The sequence below is a fragment of the Lagenorhynchus albirostris genome, chromosome 15 (assembly GCF_949774975.1).
Source record: "Lagenorhynchus albirostris chromosome 15, mLagAlb1.1, whole genome shotgun sequence".
In the NCBI taxonomy this organism is placed as follows: domain Eukaryota; kingdom Metazoa; phylum Chordata; class Mammalia; order Artiodactyla; family Delphinidae; genus Lagenorhynchus; species Lagenorhynchus albirostris.
The window spans coordinates 15,052,278-15,065,519 of NC_083109.1; the positions used below are offsets into that span (position 1 = coordinate 15,052,278).

A 13,242-nucleotide genomic window follows, 5' to 3' on the forward strand; every position below is an offset into this window, starting at 1 on the left:
ACTGTGTGTACCATACTGGGTCAAAGGACATATGCATTTAAAATTCGGACAGAAATTTCTAAGTAGGCAGGGCTTTTGTAACAAGAAAAAATAAATGGTATCACTGCTCATGTTGAATATTGCAGAAATGCTTTTGTAATTCCCAACTTTTTTTTTTTTTTTTTTGTGGTACGTGGGCATCTCACTGTTGTGGCCTCTCCCGTCGCGGAGCACAGGCTCCAGACACGCAGGCTCAGCAGCCATGGCTCACGGGCCTAGCTGCTCCGCGGCATGTGGGATCTTCCCGGACCGGGGCACGAACCCGCGTCCCCTGCATCGGCAGGCGGACTCTCAACCACTGCGCCACCAGGGAAGCCCCTGTAGGATGATTTTCTGCCGGGTGGGGAGCAGGACTGGAGAGGGAGGTGTGAGCTCCAGGTGCAGCTCAGGCTGAGCACTGGGAGAGGGGTCCCTTCCAGAACTTTCCTTCTCATCTGGGGCAGCCCATCCTGTCCGCATGGGAGCTGCTGACCTGCCTATAGGTAGCAAGTTTTTGAGAGAGAGAGGAAGATAGAAAGGGGAGAGAGAGAGAGAGAGGAGGAAAGGGCTGAAGTTCAGGCTGAATTTGAACTTGGAGCTGGAGGTCAAGGGCTGAGAGGAGGCCAAATTCCACGTCTTGCAGCCTACAACACCCCACCCCTCCCCGCTGCGCGCCTCCAAGACCTTTCTGTGCAGCTTTTCCTGCTGTTGTACCTTAAACCAAAAAAGCCATCAGAACCTTTCCTTCCTGCGAGTGTAAGTCTTCTGTGGACCCTGGTCCTACTCCCTAAACTTGCACCCTGAAATTAGCTTCTGACTTGGTAGAAAAGCCACACACCACCCCTCCCTAATTCTCAGCTTCCTGCTGGTTCACCTTGGGAACTTCCTGGGTGAAATTTGAAACCAGACCCTTACTCTGGAGGGCACACAGAGGGCAGAGAGAGAGAGAGAAGAAAGAGGCAGACCACTCCGGATTGGTAGGTGGCAGGGTTTTGTTGTTGTTTTGGTTTTTTTTGCGGTATGCGGGCCTCTCACTGTTCCGGATGCGCAGGCTCAGCGGCCATGGGTCACGGGCCCAGCCGCTCCGCGGCACGTGGGATCTTCCCAGACCGGGGTATGAACCCGTGTCCCTTGCATCCTCAGGCGAACCCGTGTCCCTTGCATCCTCAGGCGGACTCTCAACCACTGCGCCACCAGGGAAGCCCCGGTAGGTGGCAGTTTTAACCAGCAGGGGAACTTACGTGTTTGTTTGGGGGCGGGCTCAAGACCAGCCAATCTCTGCACCCGCCTACAGAAGCTTAAAAGTTTACAGGGAGGCCTTAGCCTGGTTCAGCCGTGTACACCGTGCAGATGGATTCAACAGCATCCCTGTCTTAAGGCCGCATCCTTGGAACACCTCCCACTGTGGGAACAGTGGGCAGAAGGTACATTCCAAGCACGGGGGAGGGGGTGAGGAGCCTCCGATTGCCCGGGTCCCACGCACGGGGCAACCAGCGGTCACGTCCTCGCGATGACCTCCTCTAATAAATCCTCGCCCTGGGCAGGATTTTCTGAGGTTCTGACACTTGCCAGTCTTCAAGTATGGGTTGACCAAGACCTGTTCTTTGACCAGAGACAGTGAGTCTTGCAAATCTTCCCTTCTCCATCCCTTTCCTGACCATCTGGTGGTAGAAGTCCCTAGCTCCACAGGTGCGCTGAGCCCTGACAGCACCATGAACCCCTGCATCCTCTCCCTGTCGTCCTCCTGGATCTCACTGCTGTCTGGTGGGGCACAGTGTAATTGGGGAGTGGTGCACGTGGGATGAGAGAGGCAGGAGGCTCAACCCATGCCCCAGGCAAGGGGCCCTCTTGTCAAAGAGATCAGTGCAGAGAAGGGCAGCCTCATTTAGATTCACAAGCATCAGTAAAGAATGAAGAAACCCCCCAAAAGAGTTCACAGGGAACACTTTTTGAGCACTATGTCCCAGGTGCCAAGCTAAGAACTTTCCATGCACAATCTCATTTAATCCTCATAGTGGCCTTGAGAAGTCCCATGTTTTTCAGATGAAGAAACTGAGTCAGAAGTTTATTTTTTTATTAAAAATTTTTTATTTTATTGAAGTATAGTTGATTTACAATGTTGTGTTAATTTCTACTGTACAGCAAAGTGATTCAGGTATACATATACATTCTTTTTCATATTCTTTTCCATTATGGTTTATCACAGGATATTGAATATAGTTCCCTGTGCTATACAGTAGGACCTTGTTGTTTATCCATTCTCTATATAATTGTTTACATCTGCTAACCCCAAACTCCCAATCCAACCCTCCCTCACCTTCCTTCCCCTTGGCAACCACAAGCCTGTTCTCTATGTCTGTGAGTCTATTTCTGTTTCGTAGATATGTTCGTTTGTGTCATACTTTAGATTCCACATATAAGTGATATCATATGGTATTTGTCTTTTTCTTTCTGGAGAGTCAGAAAGTTTAAGTAACTTGCCCGAAGTCCCAGAGTAAGTCAGAGGGCTAGTTTGAACCTTGGTCTGTTTGACCTCAAAATTCTTATAAATTTTTTTTTTATATTTATTTATTTATTTGGCTGCACGGGGTCTTAGTTGCGGCATGCGGTATCTTCGTTGCGGCATGTGGGCTTCTTAGTTGCAGCATGTGGACTCTTAGTTGCGGCATGCATGCAGGATCTAGTTCCTGGACCAGGGATCGAACCCCGGGCCGCCTGCTTTGGGAGCACGGAGTCTTACCCACTGGACCACCAGGGAAGTCCCTCTTCTAATTTTAATATTCTACTTTCTCTAACTATAAAGTAGTGGTAGGCTAGTGGTTTGGGATCCACTGCGATAGTTTGAGAAGAAAAAGAGGGACAGGCAAGGATAACTCTGCATCATACGCTCCCTTTCATACTTCCTCATTTATACTCTGTCATCATGTCCTTATATACTGACTGTCAGACCATCAGGTAACAGCTCTTAAATTGTTTTCTTCCAACGACAACTTGGACCCCAGCTCCAGTCTGGACCAGGACACCAGTGCACTCAGGACAGGGAAATTGTTACCGAGTCCAAGCTCGCTCTGCTAGCTGCACGACAGGCCAGTGAATTGGAGACGAGGTGTTGAGGGAAGGAATGCAAAGCCTACTGGCAGACCAAGGAGATGGCAGACTCGTGTCTCCAATAAATCATTTTATCAGAGTTTGGATGACAGTTTCTTTTATAGCACAGAGAGGGGGAGGAGATGAGGAAGTAAAGTAAAAAGGCCGTAACTTTTGCAAGTATCCCCTGGAATGGACAGCCTTGGTGAGGTGATGTGTTAATTTCTTCTTTCTTGCAGCCATCCACAGGTGGACAGGGTTCCCTGCGGCAGGCCATTATGTCTGATTATAGTAACAAAACGCAAAGCAAAGGTTAGAGTCAAAGAAACAGATCGAACATGGAGTCCGATTTAGCTCTTCCTGTTAAGAAATGAAATGGAGTTTGTGAGGGTGTCTCATCCAGACACTGAAGATGAGGTGTAGGGTGCTCAGTGAGGGATCAAGACCTATTTGGAGTGGTAGTGGGGCTCAGATGCTCCTCCTCTGGGACCCCAGGCTTAGCTGCGCTTTGGGGGCTGGGAGTTTTGAGTGGAATTCCTTGTTGGTGCTTTTATGCTCAGAGCCACCAGAGGGCAGCAGAGGTCATCATAGACCATTTCCAGGCAAGAGAAACGTTATTCTGAGCTCGTCCCAGCTTTTTCAATCCACTTTGAGAAAAAGTTACATAGATCCCTACTGAATTACATGTAATAAAGCAAGACCTAACATTATGGCCTTCCTTTTCATATGATGTGGAATGCTTCTGCACTTTTGGTAACATTTATCTTGGGGACATTATCCATTATGTTGTATCAATGTTTCTTGTACCAAAGTCACAGGGCAAATTCCTTGTGGAGCTCAAGATCAGGAGTTTCCCTCTCATGATAAGCTGTTATGAGAATGGGAAATAATTTATTGGACATCTCTTATGTTGCTATCGAGAGATGATATTTCATTTTGGCTACCAGGAAGCCAAGAGCTTTTTTTTTTTTTTTCAAATTGGAGTAGAGTTGCTTTACAATGTTGTATTAGTTTCTACTGTACAGCAAAGTGAATCAGCTATACGTATACATATATTCCCTCTTTTGGATTTCCTTCCCATGTAGGTCACCACAGAGCATTGAGTAGAGTTCCCTGTGCTAGGCAGTAGGTTCTCATTAGTTATCTATTTTATACATAGTATCAATAGTGTATATATGTCAATCCCCATCTCCCAATTCATCCTACCCAAGAGCCTGGGTTTTGGAGACAGGGCTGGGTTTGAATTTAGACTCTTTGTTGCTTATTATCTTTATGCAAAATGAATGAGGATAATAACATTATCACTTTGCCCACCTCACAAGATTTCTGGGAAGAGTCAATATATAAAGTAAGCACTTAGCACAGAGCCTGACACAAAACGCACACCCAATGAATGTTAGCTATTGTTACTCAGTTTCTCTACCCTCTTTTATTGTCTCTGACTTTTTTTTTTTACTCTCGGTTCAATGATTTTTCAGTTTTATGGAATCTGTTTTATAGTATTAAGTTCCTCAAATCCTGTTTGGAGGAAGGGGGTGTATACATATATGAGAGGTTAGTACCAGTTAGAATTCTTAGGCAGAAAGAAATATCTAGAGCAGCACTCTCCAATAGAAATATATTGCAAGCCACATTTGCATTTCAAATTTTCTAGTAGCCACATTAAAAAAGGAAAAAGTTTGGTGTTTACTCAAAAAGTGAAATATAGAATTACCCTATGACCCAGCAACTCCAGTCTCAGGCATATACCCAAAGGAATTGAAAACAGGCGTTTAAACAAAAACTTGCACATGAATCCTCATTGATACGCTATTTACAATTGCCAAAAGCTGGAAGCAACCCAAATGTCCATCAGTGGATAAATGGATAAACAAAATAGAGCATATCCATCCAATGGAATATTATTTGGCCTTAAAAGGAATGAAGTACTGACATATGCTACAGCCGGGATGAGCCTGGAAACATCATAGTAAGTGAAAGAAGCCAGACACAAAAGGCCGCATTCAAACAAAATATCTAGAATAGGCAAGTCCATGGAGACAGAAAGCCCGTTAGTGGTTGTCAGGTCTGGTTTTAGAACAGAATTACAGTTTACCCGTGAACAACATGGTTTTGAACTGTGTGGCTCCACTTAAGGGTGGATTTTTTCCAATAGTAAACACTGCAGTGCTGGTTGGTTGCATCAGAGGATGCGGGACTGTGGATCCAGAGGAGCTTCGTATAGGGAGGGCTGCCTATAAGTTATGCTCAAATTTTCTACTGTGTGGAGGGTCAGATCCCCTAACCCTGGCCTGGTTCAATGGTCATCGGTACCCAAGTGGGCTTCTTAATATACAGATTTCCAAATCCCATCCCATATATATATATACTTATTTATTTATTTATGGCTGTGTTGGGTCTTTGTTGCTGTGCGCGGTCTTCTCATTGCGGTGGCTTTTCTTGTCGTGGAGCACCGGCTCTAGGGGGCTTTAGCAGTTGTGGTTCGTGGGCTTAGTTGCTCCGTGGCATGTGGGATCCTCCTGGACCAGGGCTCGAACCCATGTCCCCTGCATTGGCAGGCAGATTCTTACCCAGTGCGCCACCAGCGAGATCCCCCATCCCAGATATTTTGATTCAGTAGGTCAAAACTAGGGCAGGCCAAAGAAGCTGCTTGTTTATTTATTAGTAGTTATTTTAAAAGTGCTCCTCAGGGGATTCTAGTAGGTGATCTGGTTTGGGGATCTCTGAATTAGAAGTCTGTGAAAATGAAACCGGGCAGGACCCTGTGGAGCTTCTGGGCATGGAAGCCTTTCTGTGTCCCCCCATTTCTTGGTAATAGGCTTCAGCCTCCGTGACCTTCCCTGAGTCCGCCTCCGTGACCTTCCCTGAGTCCCAAAGGGCAGATTCGAACAGTTGCTAATCAGGGAAGGGAGGGGATGCAGAGACAAGGGAGAAGCAGCCCAGAAACAGTAGCGCAGCCTTGGGGCAGGTTCCCAGTTCTGCCTCAAGGAACACACAGAACAGTATCTTTGAGCTCTTCTGCAGAATTAAAACCCCCAACAAATGGGAGATAAACTACTTGATGAGGCATTCTTCATTCCAGAGAGAAGGTCATAGTTTGATAACCTGGAGAACCACAAAAGCTCATCAGGAGACCGCCTGAGGCCAGATTAAACAGGCCCTGCACACACCCTGATCCTTATCAGCAACTGACTCCTCACCAAATTCCCCTCCCCTATGTTTGCCTGGCAAAACAATAAAGCTATTCTTTTCTACTTCACCCAAAACTCTGTTTCCAAGATTCCATTTGGCATCAGTGCGCAGAGGCCAAGTTTTCAGCATCAAAAGTCCCTCTCAGCTACAAGGATCTGTGAGCCCAATTCAATAAACTTTTCTTTTCTTTTTTTTTGGCCGTGCAGTGCAGCAAGCCAGATTTTAGTTCCCTGACCAGGGATCAAACCCCTGCCCCCCTGCAGTGGAAGCATGGAGTCTTAACCACTGGACTGCCAGGGAAATCCCATCCTAATTCAGTAATCTGAAGTGTTCATCCAGCCTTTACCATTCTCTTGTTTTTCTCCTTCGGCTTTCCCATATGTTCAGAGCTGTTTATATGCTTGGGGCCATGAGTCTTTTTTGTTATTCCTTTTCTCCTCCCCCTCCCCCTTCCTTCATCTCTTCCTTTTCCAGTTTATTATCTTTTGAAAAAACTACATAATCATTGTTGAGATATCCAAACAAAGAGGAAGATTTCCTGGCCCACAGATAACTGTCACAAGTGTTGATATGGGTAGCAATCAGGGGAAGTGCCTGTGGTTCTGTGATATTGGCGTTTGTCATTCAACAGTATGTCATAGAGAGACGTGATTTTTAATTGTTAAAGTATTCTGTTTCCCTAACTATTTATTAATTTTTTTATATTTAACAAGGCTTTTGCTGTTTCCCATGATCTTTGCCAAGTGGTTTCAAAGGCTTTTATTTTCAATTTTATTTCAATGAAGCCAATAAGTGTTTTAGGTGACAAAGCCTCTATCTTTTTGCAACACTTCTTGGGCTTGCAGATAAGATTGCTATTGATTTTTCTTTATATAGAGTGTTCTTGGTTTCAGTGTTAAGGTTCTTCTGTTCTGCATTGATCCATTTGATATGGAGCTTATATCTTCCCATTTTTAGAGTTCTCCCAGTTAAAATTATTTTCCTTTATTTATTTATTATTATTATTTTTGGCCACACCTCGTGGCTTGCGGGATCTTAGTTCCCTGACCAAGGGATCGAACCCGTGCCCCCTATATTGGAAGGTGGATTCTTAACCACTGGACCACCAGGGAATTCCCTCATATTCTTTTCCATTATGGTTTATCACGGGATATTGAATATAGTTCCCTCTGCTATACAGTAGGACCTTGTTGTTTACCCATCCTATATGTAAGTTTGCATCTGCTAATCCCAAATTCCCAGTCCTTCCCCCCCCCCCCCCCGCAACCACAGGTCTGTTCTCTATGCCTGTGAGTCTGTTTCTATTTTGTAGATATGTTCATTTGTCTTGTTTTATTAATAGATTCCACATATAAGTGATACCATATGTTATTTGTCTCTCTCTTTTTTTTTGACCGTGCCTCGCAGCATGCGGGATCTTCCCCTGACCAGGGATTGAACTCATGCCCCCTGCATTGGGAGCATGGAGTCTTAACTACTGGACCACCAGGGAAGTCCTGTCTTTCTCTTTATGACTTACTTCGCTTGGTATGACAATCTCTAGGTCCATCCATGTTGCTGCCAATGGCATTATTTCATTCTTTTTTATGGCTGGTTAGTATTGCATTGTATATACGTACCACATCTTCTTTATCCATTCATCTGTCAATGGACATTTAGGTTGTTCCATGTCTTGGCTATTGTAAATAGTGCTGCTATGAACATAGTAGATTATTTTTGATAGATGATTGCAAATAATGCTGTAGTGAACATTCTCGAACATGAATCTTTATGTACAATTATTCTATGACAGATTTTTAGAGGTGAGCTTCGGGGTCAAAAGCATGTATTACACATTATAAAATTCAGCAGATATTACCCAGTTCATCACAGCTTTGCCAACGCTCATTTATCTGTAAATTTAAAGGGTGAAAAATGGCAGACCATTAACTTATATTTCCCTGACTACTAGTGGGGATGAGATTATTTCAGCATGGTTATTGACATTTTGAGTTTGTGAACTGCCTTGCCTCTTCTTACACTTCGGTTATTTTTATCTTGGTCTTTTTTCTTACTGATTTATGAGAGTACTTTATAAATTATGAGTCTTAATTTGCTGTAAGTATTTTCTCCCAGGGTATTATTTGCCCTCTCATCCTGTTGTGGTTTCTTCAATTGTATACTTTTAATGTTTATATAATTATATACATAGAGTTATATGATGAAAGCTGTCATTCATAAATACATGAACACACAAACAAACATAGGGGCTTCTGAGTTTTCTGTCTTGGAAAGTCCTCTATAACTCCAAATTTAGAAAAATGTTTTCATATATTTTCTTCTATTAGTTTATCTTTTTTTTACATTTACAACCTTAATATATTTGATATTTATTTTTGTATAAATGTGTGGAGTAGGGATCTAATTTGACGACCGTATCAAATGAACAGCAAATTGTCTGATCATTTATTGAAGGATATATAAAATTTCCCTTGATTTGAAATGCTGCTTCATCATTTTCTCAATTATACTTGGATCACTTTCTGGATTTTCTGTCTCATTTATCTATGACTGTTTTCATTCCTGTACAACTGCCACACTGTTTTTAAAAAATTGAGATATAATTTACATACTCACAAATTTAATAGCTTTTAGCACAGTCACAAATTGTGCAACCATCACCACTATTTAATTCCCGAACATTTTCACCACCCCAGAAAGAAAACTCACACACCATTCTCCCATTGCCCTAGCCCCTGGCAACCACTAATCTACTTTCTGTCGCTATAAATTTGCCTTGTCTGTATATTTCACATAAATGGAATCATACAATTTAGGGCCTTTTGTGTCTGGATCCTTTCACTTAATCTTTCCTTTCCCTTTCTCTCTCTCTCTCTTTCTTTTTTAAAAAAGATATTTGAAATAAAACTTTATTCTGATTCTAAACGAAAGGGAGGAATGACAGTAACAAGATTTCACCACTGAATATTGTGATGTGATAGTAGCAATCTTCTATTAGACACTAAAGGAATAAACAGCTGCATTCTAAAACAGCTAACTAAATATGCAGGTCCAAAAAAAAAAAGGTGGTTTGTGGGTTTTTTTGCGGTACGAGGGCCTCTCACTGCTGTGGCGTCTCCCGTTGTGGAGCACAGGCTCTGGACGCACACGCTCAGCGGCCATGGCTCACAGGCCCAGCCGCGGAGCGGCATGTGGGATCTCTCCGGACCGGGGCACGAACCCGTGTTCCCTGCATCTGCAGGCGGACTCTCAACCACTGCGCCACCAGGGAAGCCCCAAAGAAGGTATTTTTAAAACTGCCACATTCACTCTGAAGCCTGTTCTTCTCCTTCAGCACCCCAAAGGTTAAGCACATATCCTGCTCAACTTATATAATAATAAAGTGGCAAACATGCTGCACCACTGACATCACAGGACAGTTGCCTGTAAAACTAGACTTCTGACCTTGTTCTCCAGACTCATTTTCTCACAGGTCGTCATCCTCATTTGGGTGAACAGTTGTCTGAGCAACCTCTCAGTCATGCTTATGTTACACAGCCAAAGCCAGGTGCATGACAGTCTGGTAGGGCAAGAGTAGGCGTGCCACAAACTCCAAGTTAGGGTCTCTAATTAATTTTCTAGCCAGCCAGAGGAAGGGCTTTTCAAAGTTGCATTTACTTAGGACAGAAATTTCATAGTACTGAAATTTATTTTCTTAAAAAAATATTTATTTATTTGGCTGCATTGGGTCTTTGCTGCTGTGCGCAGGCTTTCTCTAGTTGCAGCGAGCAGGGGGCTACTCTTTGTTGCGGTGTGCAGGCTTCTCATTGTGGTGGCTTCTCTTGCTGCGGAGCACGGGCTCTAAGCGCGTGGGCTTCAGTAGTTGCAGCATGTGGGCTCAGTAGTTGTGGCTGGCGGGCTCTAGAGCGCAGGCTCAGAAGTTGTGGTGCATGGGCTTAGTTGCTCTGGGGCATGTGGGATCTTCCTGGACCAGGGCTCGAACCCGTGCCCCCTGCATTGGCAGGCAGATTCTTAACCACTGCACCTCCAGGGAAGTCCCTGAAGATTCTTTTTTAGTGGAAGACAATTTTGTCTTACCTTTCCTGTCCTTAATATCCACTTTGTTGCCACACAGCACAGTGGGGGTGTTTTACATACTCCTACGAGATCTCCATTACAGTTAAGCACATTCTTGTTAAGTAACTCTTGATGTTACATCCAACATTATAATGCACACTGGGCTTAGATATAATAGACATCTCTCAGTCCACCAAATTTCTTCTGACAAACCGACCATACATTGAACTTAATAGATCATCTGCTGGTATGGAACACAGGGGGGTGGACCTCAACACCCAAGGTAGCTACATACTTCTTTTCAAATTTACCAGTCAAAGGATGTTTCATGAAAATAGTTTTTCCAGTAACACCATCACCAACCAGTATAAGTTTGAACTGAACTTGGGATTCTCCTTGGGCAGTCATTGTGATATTTCTTCCAGAAGCATCTCTGTGCCCCATCTTAACATAATATTTTTAAGGTTCATCCATGTTGTAGCATGTGTCAGTACTTCATTCCTTTTTATTGCTAAATAATATTCCATTGTATGAATATAGCACATTTTGTTTACCCATTCATCAACTGATGGACATCTGGTTTATTTCCATTTTTTGGCAATTATGAATAAAACTTTTTTTTTTTTTGGCTGACTGCAGGGCTTGCGGGATCTTAGTTCCCCAACCAGGCATCTAACCCGTGCCCCCTGCAGTGGAAGCGTGGAATTGTAACCACTGGACCTCTAGGGAATTCCCTCCACTTTCTTGATAGTGTCCTTTAAAGCACAATTTTTAAAAATTTGATGAAGACCAATGTATCTGTTTTTCCTTTTGTCACTTGTACTTTTAGTGTCATTCTAACAAACCATTGCCTAACCCAAGGTGACAAAGATTTGCCTCTGTGTGTTTTCTTCTAAGAGTTCTATAGTTTTGGCTCTTACATTTAGGTCTTTGATCCATTTTGTGTTAGTTATTGTATATGATGTGAGGTAGAGGTCCAATTGTACTCTTTTGCATGTGTATATTCTATCGTCCCAGCACCACGTGCTGAAAAAACTGAGCTCCCCATTGAATTATCTTAGCCCCTTTGTTGGAAATCAATTGATCAAAAATGTAAGAATTTATTTCTGGATCCTCAATTTTATTCAGTTGACCACATCAGAAGAAAATAGGGTTAATGTATCACAATAGGGTAAGTGAAGCAAACACCGAATTGCATAATACCACTGTTTTAAGCAGTAAAGTTTAACAGAAGATAAAAAGCTTGAAATGTAGAAACATGAGGTGACTAGTCAGGCCTACCCCCCCCAGCTTTATTGAAGTACAGTTGATAAATAAAAATTATATTTAAGGTGTGCAACACGATGTTTTGATATACATATACACTGTGAAGTGATAGCAAAGTAACATATCCATCACCTCGTATAATTACCATTTGTGTGTGTGTGTGTGTGTGTGTGTGTTGTGAGAATATTTAAGATCTACCTAGTAGAAGCTAAACTCTTGATGTCTATTCCTCACTTTTGGGCCAGGAGTCTGGAGGTGCCTTGCTCCATGGTTCCAACAGTGTCAACATTTTTGTTTAACTTACTAACTAGCCCAGCTCCCAATAAGGAGAAGGAAAACTGAATGGGAGAGGGTCTAGGCTATAATGAATTGAATAAATATCCTCCAGGATGCTGGAAACCTTGGTGTTTTGCATGCAGTATCTCTGTTATCACGTGCAGTGAAAGTCCTGCACTGCATGTCTCTGGGGGAAGAAAGTGAGATGTTCCATTTCAGTGGAAAGCATACAGCACAAAATTTTAGATGAAAGAGGTGTGAGGCACAAAACAATGAGGGTCATTAAACTTCCTTTATTTTTTTCCATTGCATTTTCTATTCTGTCTAGTAGAAAACTAACAATTGAAAGTTCTTGAGAAAGCTTGAGACACTCATGTACCCAGTAGCATTCCATTAGAGGGAAGGACTTTGTATCGGACCAGGCAATTTCATTGCAGTTATATTTCATTTCCGGCTAAGACTTTTTTTTCTGTGGTGTCACAGCTTCCTTAACCCACATTTATGGGCTCAATTGGAATTCTCTTTCACCTGGTAAAGCAGGAAAAGGAGGATTTATTTTTACCTAAAGTGAATGAGCCTATCAGGGGGGATATGGTTAACGTTTCACCGAAGGGACTCTGAAGCCCTAGAGCACGTATTGTACATCATCTGAGGTGGTAAAGGTTCATGGAAGTTAGAAAGCATGAAAGCCTGAAAGATGGAAAGATTAAAAACTGCCCAGGAAGTCCCACCATGAGCTCATATTTCTTCTGTCTAGAATGTTACTTTGCGTTACCCAATGTGTAAAGAGCCCAGTTAAACAGAGGTTCTGGCCAAAGGTGGGGCAATATGGAATGTACAATATTTGAAGGAGGAATGTTTTTAAACATTGTTTAAATGTTTAAATGTTAAAAAAGGAGGAATGTTTTTAAACATACGGCCTTATAAGATACAGCACAAATATGCTACCTAGTTTTCCTTGCTTGTATTATAGAATTACATGAAATTCCCTCTTTTCCATTTTACTTACTGTTTTATTTAAGATATGTTGGTTGATGTTGAAACTTGCCATTTGATACACTGGTTGCAGAACTTCCGGGCAGGATTCAGGTAGTGCTAAAAGAGAAGGGACTTTACCTGTAAAACCCTAGCTCTGAAGGTAGTTGAGGTAGTGAACGGGACTTCCGATGGTCTCTTTTTGGGTTGTGTTAAATGCTTTTGGCTATTTTAATCATAAGACTTAAAAAGTTTATGAATGGAAAACAGTGCATATGAGTTAAAGAGTCAAGGGGTAGAATGTAGTGAATATTTTTGGTTTTGTCCACTATCCTCCATCTGGTAACAGCACCCCAATTGTTCTTTGCAGAA

At 42.8% G+C, this 13,242-nt stretch overlaps 1 pseudogene; it reads right to left on the reverse strand.

Moving 5' to 3' along the window:
* Window positions 1-9,763: 9,763 nt before the first annotated feature.
* LOC132505871 (GTP-binding nuclear protein Ran-like) lies at window positions 9,764-10,779 on the reverse strand (annotated as a pseudogene).
* Window positions 10,780-13,242: the final 2,463 nt, after the last annotated feature.